This window comes from Carassius gibelio, chromosome A19 (assembly GCF_023724105.1).
Source record: "Carassius gibelio isolate Cgi1373 ecotype wild population from Czech Republic chromosome A19, carGib1.2-hapl.c, whole genome shotgun sequence".
In the NCBI taxonomy this organism is placed as follows: domain Eukaryota; kingdom Metazoa; phylum Chordata; class Actinopteri; order Cypriniformes; family Cyprinidae; genus Carassius; species Carassius gibelio.
The window spans coordinates 1423285-1438167 of NC_068389.1; the positions used below are offsets into that span (position 1 = coordinate 1423285).

Below are 14883 nucleotides of genomic sequence, written 5' to 3' on the forward strand. Positions count from 1 at the left end.
CAATGCCCGATCTCTGAATTTTAGCAGGTTTAGGTCTAGTTAGTACTTGGATGAGAGACCGCCAAGGAATACCAGGTGCTTTAAGCTTTTGGAATTTTTTCACTTAGTATATAATAAATTTGGCAAAAAATAGAGTCAATGCCCGATCTCTGAATATAAGCAGGTTTGCGCCAGGTTAGTACATGGATGGGAGACTGCCTGGGAATACCAGGTGCTTTAAATTTTTGGATATTTTTCACGAATTATATAATAATCTTGCAAAAAAAAAAAAAAAAAAAAAGAGTCAATGCCCGATCTCTGAATCTTAGCAGGTTTAGGTCTGGTTAGTACTTGGATGAGAGACCGCCAAGGAATACCAGGTGCTTTAAGCTTTTGGAATTTTTTCACTTAGTATATAATAAATTTGGCAAAAAATAGAGTCAATGCCCGATCTCTGAATATAAGCAGGTTTGAGCCAGGTTAGTACATGGATGGGAGACTGCCTGGGAATACCAGGTGCTTTAAATTTTTGGATATTTTTCACGAATTATATAATAATCTTGCAAAAAAAAAAAAAAAAGAGTCAATGCCCGATCTCTGAATTTTAGCAGGTTTAGGTCTAGTTAGTACTTGGATGAGAGACCGCCAAGGAATACCAGGTGCTTTAAGCTTTTGGAATTTTTTCACTTAGTATATAATAAATTTGGCAAAAAATAGAGTCAATGCCCGATCTCTGAATATAAGCAGGTTTGCGCCAGGTTAGTACATGGATGGGAGACTGCCTGGGAATACCAGGTGCTTTAAATTTTTGGATATTTTTCACGAATTATATAATAATCTGGCAAAAAAAAAAAAAGAGTCAATGCCCGATCTCTGAATCTTAGCAGGTTTAGGTCTGGTTAGTACTTGGTTGAAAGACCGCCTAGGAATACCAGGTGCTTAAAGCTTTTGGAATTTTTTCACTTAGTATATAATAAATTTGGCAAAAAATAGAGTCAATGCCCGATCTCTGAATATAAGCAGGTTTGGGCCAGGTTAGTACATGGATGGGAGACTGCCTGGGAATACCAGGTGCTTTAAATTTTTGGATATTTTTCACGAATTATATAATAATCTTGCAAAAAAAAAAAAAAAAAGAAGAAGTCAATGCCCGATCTCTGAATGTTAGCAGGTTAAGGTCTGGTTAGTACTTGAATGATAGACCGCCAAGGAATACCAGGTGCTTTAAGCTTTTGGATTTTTTTCACTTAGTATATAATAAATTTGGCAAAAAATAGAGTCAATGCCCGATCTCTGAATATAAGCAGGTTTGGGCCAGGTTAGTACTTGGATGAGAGACCGCCTAGGAATACCAGGTGCTTTAAGCTTTTGGGGTTTCTTTCCTACTTTTATAATGTACTGGCGAGTAGATTGGCTGATCTTTAAATAGCCTTCTCTTTGCAGCAGTCTTCGCTTATGGCCATACCAGCCTGGCTATGCCCGATCTTGTCTGATCTCGTAAGCTAAGCAGGTTTGGGCCTGGTTAGTGCCTGGATGGGAGACCGCCTGGGAATGCCAGGTACTGTAAGCTTTTTTGAAATTTTTCACTTAGTATATAATAATTTTGCCAAAAAATAGAGTCAATGCCCGATCTCTGAATATAAGCAGGTTTGCGCCAGGTTAGTACATGGATGGGAGACTGCCTGGGAATACCAGGTGCTTTAAATGTTTGGATATTTTTCACGAATTATATAATAATCTTGCAAAAAAAAAAAAAAGAGTCAATGCCTGATCTCTGAATCTTAGCAGGTTTAGGTCTGGTTAGTACTTGGATTAGAGACCGCCAAGGAATACCAGGTGCTTTAAGCTTTTGGAATTTTTTCACTTAGTATATAATAAATTTGGCCAAAAATAGAGTCAATGCCCGATCTCTGAATATAAGCAGGTTTGGGCCAGGTTAGTACATGGATGGGAGACTGCCTGGGAATACCAGGTGCTTTAAATTTTTGGATATTTTTCACGAATTATATAATAATCTTGCAAAAAAAAAAAAAAAAAAAAGAAGAAGTCAATGCCCGATCTCTGAATCTTAGCAGGTTAAGGTCTGGTTAGTAATTGAATGATAGACCGCCAAGGAATACCAGGTGCTTTAAGCTTTTGGAATTTTTTCACTTAGTATATAATAAATTTGGCAAAAAATAGAGTCAATGCCCGATCTCTGAATATAAGCAGGTTTGGGCCAGGTTAGTACTTGGATGAGAGACCGCCTAGGAATACCAGGTGCTTTAAGCTTTTGGGGTTTCTTTCCTTCTTTTATAATGTACTGGCGAGTAGATTGGCTGATCTTTAAATAGCCTTCTCTTTGCAGCAGTCTTCGCTTATGGCCATACCAGCCTGGCTATGCCCGATCTTGTCTGATCTCGTAAGCTAAGCAGGTTTGGGCCTGGTTAGTGCCTGGATGGGAGACCGCCTGGGAATACCAGGTACTCTAAGCTTTTTTGAAATTTTTCACTTAGTATATAATAATTTTGCCAAAAAATAGAGTCAATGCCCGATCTCTGAATATAAGCAGGTTTGCGCCAGGTTAGTACATGGATGGGAGACTGCCTGGGAATACCAGGTGCTTTAAATGTTTGGATATTTTTCACGAATTATATAATAATCTTGCAAAAAAAAAAAAAAAGAGTCAATGCCCGATCTCTGAATTTTAGCAGGTTTAGGTCTAGTTAGTACTTGGATGAGAGACCGCCAAGGAATACCAGGTGCTTTAAGCTTTTGGAATTTTTTCACTTAGTATATAATAAATTTGGCAAAAAATAGAGTCAATGCCCGATCTCTGAATATAAGCAGGTTTGCGCCAGGTTAGTACATGGATGGGAGACTGCCTGGGAATACCAGGTGCTTTAAATTTTTGGATATTTTTCACGAATTATATAATAATCTGGCAAAAAAAAAAAAAAAGAGTCAATGCCCGATCTCTGAATCTTAGCAGGTTTAGGTCTGGTTAGTACTTGGTTGAAAGACCGCCTAGGAATACCAGGTGCTTAAAGCTTTTGGAATTTTTTCACTTAGTATATAATAAATTTGGCAAAAAATAGAGTCAATGCCCGATCTCTGAATATAAGCAGGTTTGGGCCAGGTTAGTACATGGATGGGAGACTGCCTGGGAATACCAGGTGCTTTAAATTTTTGGATATTTTTCACGAATTATATAATAATCTTGCAAAAAAAAAAAAAAGAGTCAATGCCCGATCTCTGAATCTTAGCAGGTTTAGGTCTGGTTAGTACTTGGATTAGAGACCGCCAAGGAATACCAGGTGCTTTAAGCTTTTGGAATTTTTTCACTTAGTATATAATAAATTTGGCCAAAAATAGAGTCAATGCCCGATCTCTGAATATAAGCAGGTTTGGGCCAGGTTAGTACATGGATGGGAGACTGCCTGGGAATACCAGGTGCTTTAAATTTTTGGATATTTTTCACGAATTATATAATAATCTTGCAAAAAAAAAAAAAAAAAAAAAGAAGAAGTCAATGCCCGATCTCTGAATCTTAGCAGGTTAAGGTCTGGTTAGTAATTGAATGATAGACCGCCAAGGAATACCAGGTGCTTTAAGCTTTTGGAATTTTTTCACTTAGTATATAATAAATTTGGCAAAAAATAGAGTCAATGCCCGATCTCTGAATATAAGCAGGTTTGGGCCAGGTTAGTACTTGGATGAGAGACCGCCTAGGAATACCAGGTGCTTTAAGCTTTTGGGGTTTCTTTCCTTCTTTTATAATGTACTGGCGAGTAGATTGGCTGATCTTTAAATAGCCTTCTCTTTGCAGCAGTCTTCGCTTATGGCCATACCAGCCTGGCTATGCCCGATCTTGTCTGATCTCGTAAGCTAAGCAGGTTTGGGCCTGGTTAGTGCCTGGATGGGAGACCGCCTGGGAATACCAGGTACTCTAAGCTTTTTTGAAATTTTTCACTTAGTATATAATAATTTTGCCAAAAAATAGAGTCAATGCCCGATCTCTGAATATAAGCAGGTTTGCGCCAGGTTAGTACATGGATGGGAGACTGCCTGGGAATACCAGGTGCTTTAAATGTTTGGATATTTTTCACGAATTATATAATAATCTTGCAAAAAAAAAAAAAAAGAGTCAATGCCCGATCTCTGAATTTTAGCAGGTTTAGGTCTAGTTAGTACTTGGATGAGAGACCGCCAAGGAATACCAGGTGCTTTAAGCTTTTGGAATTTTTTCACTTAGTATATAATAAATTTGGCAAAAAATAGAGTCAATGCCCGATCTCTGAATATAAGCAGGTTTGCGCCAGGTTAGTACATGGATGGGAGACTGCCTGGGAATACCAGGTGCTTTAAATTTTTGGATATTTTTCACGAATTATATAATAATCTGGCAAAAAAAAAAAAAAAGAGTCAATGCCCGATCTCTGAATCTTAGCAGGTTTAGGTCTGGTTAGTACTTGGTTGAAAGACCGCCTAGGAATACCAGGTGCTTAAAGCTTTTGGAATTTTTTCACTTAGTATATAATAAATTTGGCAAAAAATAGAGTCAATGCCCGATCTCTGAATATAAGCAGGTTTGGGCCAGGTTAGTACATGGATGGGAGACTGCCTGGGAATACCAGGTGCTTTAAATTTTTGGATATTTTTCACGAATTATATAATAATCTTGCAAAAAAAAAAAAAAAAAGAAGAAGTCAATGCCCGATCTCTGAATGTTAGCAGGTTAAGGTCTGGTTAGTACTTGAATGATAGACCGCCAAGGAATACCAGGTGCTTTAAGCTTTTGGATTTTTTTCACTTAGTATATAATAAATTTGGCAAAAAATAGAGTCAATGCCCGATCTCTGAATATAAGCAGGTTTGGGCCAGGTTAGTACTTGGATGAGAGACCGCCTAGGAATACCAGGTGCTTTAAGCTTTTGGGGTTTCTTTCCTACTTTTATAATGTACTGGCGAGTAGATTGGCTGATCTTTAAATAGCCTTCTCTTTGCAGCAGTCTTCGCTTATGGCCATACCAGCCTGGCTATGCCCGATCTTGTCTGATCTCGTAAGCTAAGCAGGTTTGGGCCTGGTTAGTGCCTGGATGGGAGACCGCCTGGGAATGCCAGGTACTGTAAGCTTTTTTGAAATTTTTCACTTAGTATATAATAATTTTGCCAAAAAATAGAGTCAATGCCCGATCTCTGAATATAAGCAGGTTTGCGCCAGGTTAGTACATGGATGGGAGACTGCCTGGGAATACCAGGTGCTTTAAATGTTTGGATATTTTTCACGAATTATATAATAATCTTGCAAAAAAAAAAAAAAGAGTCAATGCCCAATCTCTGAATCTTAGCAGGTTTAGGTCTGGTTAGTACTTGGATTAGAGACCGCCAAGGAATACCAGGTGCTTTAAGCTTTTGGAATTTTTTCACTTAGTATATAATAAATTTGGCCAAAAATAGAGTCAATGCCCGATCTCTGAATATAAGCAGGTTTGGGCCAGGTTAGTACATGGATGGGAGACTGCCTGGGAATACCAGGTGCTTTAAATTTTTGGATATTTTTCACGAATTATATAATAATCTTGCAAAAAAAAAAAAAAAAAAAAAAGAAGAAGTCAATGCCCGATCTCTGAATCTTAGCAGGTTAAGGTCTGGTTAGTAATTGAATGATAGACCGCCAAGGAATACCAGGTGCTTTAAGCTTTTGGAATTTTTTCACTTAGTATATAATCAATTTGGCAAAAAATAGAGTCAATGCCCGATCTCTGAATATAAGCAGGTTTGGGCCAGGTTAGTACTTGGATGAGAGACCGCCTAGGAATACCAGGTGCTTTAAGCTTTTGGGGTTTCTTTCCTTCTTTTATAATGTACTGGCGAGTAGATTGGCTGATCTTTAAATAGCCTTCTCTTTGCAGCAGTCTTCGCTTATGGCCATACCAGCCTGGCTATGCCCGATCTTGTCTGATCTCGTAAGCTAAGCAGGTTTGGGCCTGGTTAGTGCCTGGATGGGAGACCGCCTGGGAATACCAGGTACTCTAAGCTTTTTTGAAATTTTTCACTTAGTATATAATAATTTTGCCAAAAAATAGAGTCAATGCCCGATCTCTGAATATAAGCAGGTTTGCGCCAGGTTAGTACATGGATGGGAGACTGCCTGGGAATACCAGGTGCTTTAAATGTTTGGATATTTTTCACGAATTATATAATAATCTTGCAAAAAAAAAAAAAAAGAGTCAATGCCCGATCTCTGAATTTTAGCAGGTTTAGGTCTAGTTAGTACTTGGATGAGAGACCGCCAAGGAATACCAGGTGCTTTAAGCTTTTGGAATTTTTTCACTTAGTATATAATAAATTTGGCAAAAAATAGAGTCAATGCCCGATCTCTGAATATAAGCAGGTTTGCGCCAGGTTAGTACATGGATGGGAGACTGCCTGGGAATACCAGGTGCTTTAAATTTTTGGATATTTTTCACGAATTATATAATAATCTGGCAAAAAAAAAAAAAAAAAAAGAGTCAATGCCCGATCTCTGAATGTTAGCAGGTTTAGATCTGGTTAGTACTTGGATGAGAGACCGCCAAGCAATACCAGGTGCTTTAAGCTTTTGGAATTTTTTCACTTAGTATATAATAAATTTGGCAAAAAATAGAGTCAGTGCCCGATCTCTGAATATAAGCAGGTTTGGGCCAGGTTAGTACATGGATGGGAGACTGCCTGGGAATACCAGGTGCTTTAAATTTTTGGATATTTTTCACAAATTATATAATAATCTTGCAAAAAAAAAAAAAATAGAGTCAATGCCCGATCTCTGAATCTTAGCAGGTTTAGGTCTGGTTAGTACTTGGATGAGAGACCGCCTAGGAATACCAGGTGCTTTAAGCTTTTGGGGTTTCTTTCCTACTTTTATAATGTACTGGCGAGTAGATTGGCTGATCTTTAAATAGCCTTCTCTTTGCAGCAGTCTTCGCTTATGGCTATACCAGCCTGGCTATGCCCGATCTTGTCTGATCTCGTAAGCTAAGCAGGTTTGGGCCTGGTTAGTGCCTGGATGGGAGACCGCCTGGGAATACCAGGTACTCTAAGGTTTTTTGAAATTTTTCACTTAGTATATAATAATTTTGCCCAAAAATAGAGTCAATGCCCGATCTCTGAATATAAGCAGGTTTGCGCCAGGTTAGTACATGGATGGGAGACTGCCTGGGAATACCAGGTGCTTTTAAATGTTTGGATATTTTTCACGAATTATATAATAATCTTGCAAAAAAAAAAAAAAAAAAAGAAGAAGTCAATGCCCGATCTCTGAATCTTAGCAGGTTAAGGTCTGGTTAGTAATTGAATGATAGACCGCCAAGGAATACCAGGTGCTTTAAGCTTTTGGAATTTTTTCACTTAGTATATAATAAATTTGGCAAAAAATAGAGTCAATGCCCGATCTCTGAATATAAGCAGGTTTGGGCCAGGTTAGTACTTGGATGAGAGACCGCCTAGGAATACCAGGTGCTTTAAGCTTTTGGGGTTTCTTTCCTTCTTTTATAATGTACTGGCGAGTAGATTGGCTGATCTTTAAATAGCCTTCTCTTTGCAGCAGTCTTCGCTTATGGCCATACCAGCCTGGCTATGCCCGATCTTGTCTGATCTCGTAAGCTAAGCAGGTTTGGGCCTGGTTAGTGCCTGGATGGGAGACTGCCTGGGAATACCAGGTACTCTAAGCTTTTTTGAAATTTTTCACTTAGTATATAATAATATTGCCAAAAAATAGAGTCAATGCCCGATCTCTGAATATAAGCAGGTTTGCGCCAGGTTAGTACATGGATGGGAGACTGCCTGGGAATACCAGGTGCTTTAAATGTTTGGATATTTTTCACGAATTATATAATAATCTTGCAAAAAAAAAAAAAGAGTCAATGCCCGATCTCTGAATTTTAGCAGGTTTAGGTCTAGTTAGTACTTGGATGAGAGACCGCCAAGGAATACCAGGTGCTTTAAGCTTTTGGAATTTTTTCACTTAGTATATAATAAATTTGGCAAAAAATAGAGTCAATGCCCGATCTCTGAATATAAGCAGGTTTGCGCCAGGTTAGTACATGGATGGGAGACTGCCTGGGAATACCAGGTGCTTTAAATTTTTGGATATTTTTCACGAATTATATAATAATCTGGCAAAAAAAAAAAGAGTCAATGCCCGATCTCTGAATGTTAGCAGGTTTAGATCTGGTTAGTACTTGGATGAGAGACCGCCAAGCAATACCAGGTGCTTTAAGCTTTTGGAATTTTTTCACTTAGTATATAATAAATTTGGCAAAAAATAGAGTCAGTGCCCGATCTCTGAATATAAGCAGGTTTGGGCCAGGTTAGTACATGGATGGGAGACTGCCTGGGAATACCAGGTGCTTTAAATTTTTGGATATTTTTCACAAATTATATAATAATCTTGCAAAAAAAAAAAAAAAATAGAGTCAATGCCCGATCTCTGAATATAAGCAGGTTTGGGCCAGGTTAGTACTTGGATGAGAGACCGCCTAGGAATACCAGGTGCTTTAAGCTTTTGGGGTTTCTTTCCTTCTTTTATAATGTACTGGCGAGTAGATTGGCTGATCTTTAAATAGCCTTCTCTTTGCAGCAGTCTTCGCTTATGGCCATACCAGCCTGGCTATGCCCGATCTTGTCTGATCTCGTAAGCTAAGCAGGTTTGGGCCTGGTTAGTGCCTGGATGGGAGACCGCCTGGGAATACCAGGTACTCTAAGCTTTTTTGAAATTTTTCACTTAGTATATAATAATTTTGCCAAAAAATAGAGTCAATGCCCGATCTCTGAATATAAGCAGGTTTGCGCCAGGTTAGTACATGGATGGGAGACTGCCTGGGAATACCAGGTGCTTTAAATGTTTGGATATTTTTCACGAATTATATAATAATCTTGCAAAAAAAAAAAAAAGAGTCAATGCCCGATCTCTGAATTTTAGCAGGTTTAGGTCTAGTTAGTACTTGGATGAGAGACCGCCAAGGAATACCAGGTGCTTTAAGCTTTTGGAATTTTTTCACTTAGTATATAATAAATTTGGCAAAAAATAGAGTCAATGCCCGATCTCTGAATATAAGCAGGTTTGCGCCAGGTTAGTACATGGATGGGAGACTGCCTGGGAATACCAGGTGCTTTAAATTTTTGGATATTTTTCACGAATTATATAATAATCTGGCAAAAAAAAAAAAAAAAAAGAGTCAATGCCCGATCTCTGAATGTTAGCAGGTTTAGATCTGGTTAGTACTTGGATGAGAGACCGCCAAGCAATACCAGGTGCTTTAAGCTTTTGGAATTTTTTCACTTAGTATATAATAAATTTGGCAAAAAATAGAGTCAGTGCCCGATCTCTGAATATAAGCAGGTTTGGGCCAGGTTAGTACATGGATGGGAGACTGCCTGGGAATACCAGGTGCTTTAAATTTTTGGATATTTTTCACAAATTATATAATAATCTTGCAAAAAAAAAAAAAAAAATAGAGTCAATGCCCGATCTCTGAATCTTAGCAGGTTTAGGTCTGGTTAGTACTTGGATGAGAGACCGCCTAGGAATACCAGGTGCTTTAAGCTTTTGGGGTTTCTTTCCTACTTTTATAATGTACTGGCGAGTAGATTGGCTGATCTTTAAATAGCCTTCTCTTTGCAGCAGTCTTCGCTTATGGCCATACCAGCCTGGCTATGCCCGATCTTGTCTGATCTCGTAAGCTAAGCAGGTTTGGGCCTGGTTAGTGCCTGGATGGGAGACCGCCTGGGAATACCAGGTACTCTAAGGTTTTTTGAAATTTTTCACTTAGTATATAATAATTTTGCCCAAAAATAGAGTCAATGCCCGATCTCTGAATATAAGCAGGTTTGCGCCAGGTTAGTACATGGATGGGAGACTGCCTGGGAATACCAGGTGCTTTTAAATGTTTGGATATTTTTCACGAATTATATAATAATCTTGCAAAAAAAAAAAAAAAAAAAAAAAAAAAAGAGTCAATGCCCGATCTCTGAATCTTAGCAGGTTTAGGTCTGGTTAGTACTTGGATGAGAGACCGCCAAGGAATACCAGGTGCTTTAAGCTTTTGGAATTTTTTCACTTAGTATATAATAAATTTGCCAAAAAATAGAGTCAATGCCCGATCTCTGAATATAAGCAGGTTTGGGCCAGGTTAGTACTTGGATGAGAGACCGCCTAGGAATACCAGGTGCTTTAAGCTTTTGGGGTTTCTTTCCTACTTTTATAATGTACTGGCGAGTAGATTGGCTGATCTTTAAATAGCCTTCTCTTTGCAGCAGTCTTCGCTTATGGCCATACCAGCCTGGCTATGCCCGATCTTGTCTGATCTCGTAAGCTAAGCAGGTTTGGGCCTGGTTAGTGCCTGGATGGGAGACCGACTGGGAATACCAGGTACTCTAAGGTTTTTTGAAATTTTTCACTTAGTATATAATAATTTTGCCAAAAAATAGAGTCAATGCCCGATCTCTGAATATAAGCAGGTTTGCGCCAGGTTAGTACATGGACGGGAGACTGCCTGGGAATACCAGGTGCTTTAAATGTTTGGATATTTTTCACGAATTATATAATAATCTTGCAAAAAAAAAAAAAAAAAAAGAGTCAATGCCCGATCTCTGAATCTTAGCAGGTTTAGGTCTGGTTAGTACTTGGATGAGAGACCGCCAAGGAATACCAGGTGCTTTAAGCTTTTGGAATTTTTTCACTTAGTATATAATAAATTTGCCAAAAAATAGAGTCAATGCCCGATCTCTGAATATAAGCAGGTTTGGGCCAGGTTAGTACTTGGATGAGAGACCGCCTAGGAATACCAGGTGCTTTAAGCTTTTGGGGTTTCTTTCCTACTTTTATAATGTACTGGCGAGTAGATTGGCTGATCTTTAAATAGCCTTCTCTTTGCAGCAGTCTTCGCTTATGGCCATACCAGCCTGGCTATGCCTGATCTTGTCTGATCTCGTAAGCTAAGCAGGTTTGGGCCTGGTTAGTGCCTGGATGGGAGACCACCTGGGAATGCCAGGTACTGTAAGCTTTTTTGAAATTTTTCACTTAGTATATAATAATTTTGCCAAAAAATTAGAGTCAATGCCCGATCTCTGAATATAAGCAGGTTTGCGCCAGGTTAGTACATGGATGGGAGACTGCCTGGGAATACCAGGTGCTTTAAATGTTTGGATATTTTTCACGAATTATATAATAATCTTGCAAAAAAAAAAAAAGAGTCAATGCCCGATCACTGAATTTTAGCAGGTTTAGGTCTAGTTAGTACTTGGATGAGAGACCGCCAAGGAATACCAGGTGCTTTAAGCTTTTGGAATTTTTTCACTTAGTATATAATAAATTTGGCAAAAAATAGAGTCAATGCCCGATCTCTGAATATAAGCAGGTTTGGGCCAGGTTAGTACATGGATGGGAGACTGCCTGGGAATACCAGGTGCTTTAAATTTTTGGATATTTTTCACAAATTATATAATAATCTTGCAAAAAAAAAAAAAAATAGAGTCAATGCCCGATCTCTGAATCTTAGCAGGTTTAGGTCTGGTTAGTACTTGGATGAGAGACCGCCTAGGAATACCAGGTGCTTTAAGCTTTTGGGGTTTCTTTCCTACTTTTATAATGTACTGGCGAGTAGATTGGCTGATCTTTAAATAGCCTTCTCTTTGCAGCAGTCTTCGCTTATGGCCATACCAGCCTGGCTATGCCCGATCTTGTCTGATCTCGTAAGCTAAGCAGGTTTGGGCCTGGTTAGTGCCTGGATGGGAGACCGCCTGGGAATGCCAGGTACTGTAAGCTTTTTTGAAATTTTTCACTTAGTATATAATAATTTTGCCAAAAAATTAGAGTCAATGCCCGATCTCTGAATATAAGCAGGTTTGCGCCAGGTTAGTACATGGATGGGAGACTGCCTGGGAATACCAGGTGCTTTAAATGTTTGGATATTTTTCACGAATTATATAATAATCTTGCAAAAAAAAAAAAAAGAGTCAATGCCCGATCACTGAATTTTAGCAGGTTTAGGTCTAGTTAGTACTTGGATGAGAGACCGCCAAGGAATACCAGGTGCTTTAAGCTTTTGGAATTTTTTCACTTAGTATATAATAAATTTGGCAAAAAATAGAGTCAATGCCCGATCTCTGAATATAAGCAGGTTTGCGCCAGGTTAGTACATGGATGGGAGACTGCCTGGGAATACCAGGTGCTTTAAATTTTTGGATATTTTTCACGAATTATATAATAATCTGGCAAAAAAAAAAAAAGAGTCAATGCCCGATCTCTGAATCTTAGCAGGTTTAGATCTGGTTAGTACTTGGATGAGAGACCGCCAAGGAATACCAGGTGCTTTAAGCTTTTGGAATTTTTTCACTTAGTATATAATAAATTTGGCAAAAAATAGAGTCAGTGCCCGATCTCTGAATATAAGCAGGTTTGGGCCAGGTTAGTACATGGATGGGAGACTGCCTGGGAATACCAGGTGCTTTAAATTTTTGGATATTTTTCACAAATTATATAATAATCTTGCAAAAAAAAAAAAAAAAATAGAGTCAATGCCCGATCTCTGAATCTTAGCAGGTTTAGGTCTGGTTAGTACTTGGATGAGAGACCGCCTAGGAATACCAGGTGCTTTAAGCTTTTGGGGTTTCTTTCCTACTTTTATAATGTACTGGCGAGTAGATTGGCTGATCTTTAAATAGCCTTCTCTTTGCAGCAGTCTTCGCTTATGGCCATACCAGCCTGGCTATGCCCGATCTTGTCTGATCTCGTAAGCTAAGCAGGTTTGGGCCTGGTTAGTGCCTGGATGGGAGACCGCCTGGGAATGCCAGGTACTGTAAGCTTTTTTGAAATTTTTCACTTAGTATATAATAATTTTGCCAAAAAATAGAGTCAATGCCCGATCTCTGAATATAAGCAGGTTTGCGCCAGGTTAGTACATGGATGGGAGACTGCCTGGGAATACCAGGTGCTTTAAATGTTTGGATATTTTTCACGAATTATATAATAATCTTGCAAAAAAAAAAAAAAAAGAGTCAATGCCCGATCTCTGAATCTTAGCAGGTTTAGGTCTGGTTAGTACTTGGATGAGAGACCGCCAAGGAATACCAGGTGCTTTAAGCTTTTGGAATTTTTTCACTTAGTATATAATAAATTTGGCAAAAAATAGAGTCAATGCCCGATCTCTGAATATAAGCAGGTTTGCGCCAGGTTAGTACATGGATGGGAGACTGCCTGGGAATACCAGGTGCTTTAAATTTTTGGATATTTTTCATGAATTATATAATAATCTGGCAAAAAAAAAAAAAAAGAGTCAATGCCCGATCTCTGAATCTTAGCAGGTTTAGATCTGGTTAGTACTTGGATGAGAGACCGCCAAGGAATACCAGGTGCTTTAAGCTTTTGGAATTTTTTCACTTAGTATATAATAAATTTGGCAAAAAATAGAGTCAGTGCCCGATCTCTGAATATAAGCAGGTTTGGGCCAGGTTAGTACATGGATGGGAGACTGCCTGGGAATACCAGGTGCTTTAAATTTTTGGATATTTTTCACAAATTATATAATAATCTTGCAAAAAAAAAAAATAGAGTCAATGCCCGATCTCTGAATCTTAGCAGGTTTAGGTCTGGTTAGTACTTGGATGAGAGACCGCCTAGGAATACCAGGTGCTTTAAGCTTTTGGGGTTTCTTTCCTACTTTTATAATGTACTGGCGAGTAGATTGGCTGATCTTTAAATAGCCTTCTCTTTGCAGCAGTCTTCGCTTATGGCCATACCAGCCTGGCTATGCCTGATCTTGTCTGATCTCGTAAGCTAAGCAGGTTTGGGCCTGGTTAGTGCCTGGATGGGAGACCGCCTGGGAATGCCAGGTATTGTAAGCTTTTTTGAAATTTTTCACTTAGTATATAATAATTTTGCCAAAAAATAGAGTCAATGCCCGATCTCTGAATATAAGCAGGTTTGCGCCAGGTTAGTACATGGATGGGAGACTGCCTGGGAATACCAGGTGCTTTAAATGTTTGGATATTTTTCACGAATTATATAATAATCTTGCAAAAAAAAAAAAAAAGAGTCAATGCCCGATCTCTGAATCTTAGCAGGTTTAGGTCTGGTTAGTACTTGGATGAGAGACCGCCAAGGAATACCAGGTGCTTTAAGCTTTTGGAATTTTTTCACTTACTATATAATAAATTTGGCCAAAAATAGAGTCAATGCCCGATCTCTGAATATAAGCAGGTTTGGGCCAGGTTAGTACATGGATGGGAGACTGCCTGGGAATACCAGGTGCTTTAAATTTTTGGATATTTTTCACGAATTATATAATAATCTTGCAAAAAAAAAAAAAAAAAAGAAGAAGTCAATGCCCGATCTCTGAATCTTAGCAGGTTAAGGTCTGGTTAGTAATTGAATGATAGACTGCCAAGGAATACCAGGTGCTTTAAGCTTTTGGAATTTTTTCACTTAGTATATAATAAATTTGGCAAAAAATAGAGTCAATGCCCGATCTCTGAATATAAGCAGGTTTGGGCCAGGTTAGTACTTGGATGAGAGACCGCCTAGGAATACCAGGTGCTTTAAGCTTTTGGGGTTTCTTTCCTTCTTTTATAATGTACTGGCGAGTAGATTGGCTGATCTTTAAATAGCCTTCTCTTTGCAGCAGTCTTCGCTTATGGCCATACCAGCCTGGCTATGACCGATCTTGTCTGATCTCGTAAGCTAAGCAGGTTTGGGCCTGGTTAGTGCCTGGATGGGAGACCGCCTGGGAATACCAGGTACTCTAAGCTTTTTTGAAATTTTTCACTTAGTATATAATAGTTTTGCCAAAAAATAGAGTCAATGCCCGATCTCTGAATATAAGCAGGTTTGCGCCAGGTTAGTACATGGATGGGAGACTGCCTGGGAATACCAGGTGCTTTAAATGT

At 38.8% G+C, this 14883-nt stretch overlaps 15 pseudogenes; all 15 read left to right on the plus strand.

Annotated features, from left to right (window-relative positions):
* Positions 1 to 1430: 1430 nt before the first annotated feature.
* Positions 1431 to 1549, plus strand: LOC127936203 (uncharacterized; annotated as a pseudogene).
* A 785-nt stretch (positions 1550 to 2334) lies between these two features.
* On the plus strand, positions 2335 to 2453 carry LOC127936554 (uncharacterized; annotated as a pseudogene).
* Positions 2454 to 3795: 1342 nt separating this feature from the next.
* On the plus strand, positions 3796 to 3914 carry LOC127936555 (uncharacterized; annotated as a pseudogene).
* A 1061-nt stretch (positions 3915 to 4975) lies between these two features.
* LOC127936204 (uncharacterized) lies at positions 4976 to 5094 on the plus strand (annotated as a pseudogene).
* A 787-nt stretch (positions 5095 to 5881) lies between these two features.
* LOC127936557 (uncharacterized) lies at positions 5882 to 6000 on the plus strand (annotated as a pseudogene).
* A 924-nt stretch (positions 6001 to 6924) lies between these two features.
* On the plus strand, positions 6925 to 7043 carry LOC127937487 (uncharacterized; annotated as a pseudogene).
* Positions 7044 to 7551: 508 nt separating this feature from the next.
* LOC127937183 (uncharacterized) lies at positions 7552 to 7670 on the plus strand (annotated as a pseudogene).
* A 916-nt stretch (positions 7671 to 8586) lies between these two features.
* Positions 8587 to 8705, plus strand: LOC127936558 (uncharacterized; annotated as a pseudogene).
* A 925-nt stretch (positions 8706 to 9630) lies between these two features.
* Positions 9631 to 9749, plus strand: LOC127937250 (uncharacterized; annotated as a pseudogene).
* Positions 9750 to 10262: 513 nt separating this feature from the next.
* On the plus strand, positions 10263 to 10381 carry LOC127937530 (uncharacterized; annotated as a pseudogene).
* Positions 10382 to 10884: 503 nt separating this feature from the next.
* Positions 10885 to 11003, plus strand: LOC127936381 (uncharacterized; annotated as a pseudogene).
* Positions 11004 to 11645: 642 nt separating this feature from the next.
* Positions 11646 to 11764, plus strand: LOC127936206 (uncharacterized; annotated as a pseudogene).
* Positions 11765 to 12685: 921 nt separating this feature from the next.
* On the plus strand, positions 12686 to 12804 carry LOC127936207 (uncharacterized; annotated as a pseudogene).
* A 919-nt stretch (positions 12805 to 13723) lies between these two features.
* Positions 13724 to 13842, plus strand: LOC127937075 (uncharacterized; annotated as a pseudogene).
* A 784-nt stretch (positions 13843 to 14626) lies between these two features.
* Positions 14627 to 14745, plus strand: LOC127937309 (uncharacterized; annotated as a pseudogene).
* The last annotated feature ends 138 nt before the right edge of the window (positions 14746 to 14883 follow it).